The sequence below is a fragment of the Apium graveolens genome, chromosome 2 (assembly GCF_009905375.1).
Source record: "Apium graveolens cultivar Ventura chromosome 2, ASM990537v1, whole genome shotgun sequence".
NCBI classification, from domain to species: domain Eukaryota; kingdom Viridiplantae; phylum Streptophyta; class Magnoliopsida; order Apiales; family Apiaceae; genus Apium; species Apium graveolens.
The window spans coordinates 164,226,864-164,227,910 of NC_133648.1; positions in this window are offsets into that span (position 1 = coordinate 164,226,864).

Sequence of the window (1,047 nt, forward strand, 5' to 3'; positions counted from 1 at the left end):
TATTGTTTGACGGTTTTTGCTATAACTTTCAATCCGTAAATCGGATTTGGGTAGATAAAAGCTTATAACGTCTATGTGACGATTAGAATAATATGAGTTTGAATATTGAAAGATACTTGTGATGCCTAGCAGAGTATGCGAGTCATGAAAATGAAAGCCAGTGATCAGTAAATAGAACTGAAGTGTAGAAAAAGAAATTAAGTGATCGATGAATAGAAGCAAGGCATAGAAAAAGAAAGAAAAAGATTGATGAGTAGAACTGTTAGATGAGTACAAGTAAGGTTGGAAATCATCTGTGATAAGGCAAGTACTTCTGAACCTTTCTTCAAAATATATTTTAAATATTTCTGAACTTTCTTATAACATGTTGCTAGTATTCAAAATAAATCTTGTTTTATATTGCAAACACTTTAAACTATTCAACCTTGAACCCTGATCATATCGTTGAACTTGATTTGTAAGCTTTATTTCTTGTAAACCACCAACGGTTGATTTCCTAGATATTAAACCATGCAAATACAATACTACTCCACAAATACATACACACTATAAACCAAGTATTGCAACAGAATTTCTTGAGCATTGAGAAACTTATACACCCTGGAATACCCTATGACATCAAAGATCTATACCCTGTATTATCATTGAACCATTGTTCATCAGATACTTGATTCTTCATCAGGCTTGAAGTCGTTCTTCATATTTACACCTTGATATACCCTGGTGATACCTGTGAAATGTTTTATACTTTGAGATAAATGCTTTATCAATGTTAATCATGATTCTGTTTTTATTGAATTACAATAATTATCATATTGAATTGTTTTAGAATTAGATGGTTTTATAAATGTGGACCAGATTCATGGTCAGGCCAGATTCGTGGTCAAATTAGGCCAATACGTGCCTTGGATCCAGTATAGAGAGCAGAGCTGTGTGCCTTGCTCGGGGTTAGTGTTAGGGCAAAAACATGTGCTAATAACACACGCAATTTTACGCGTTCGCAAGTAATATTGAATACTTTCTAGTTCGTTCCAACATAGACTCGGA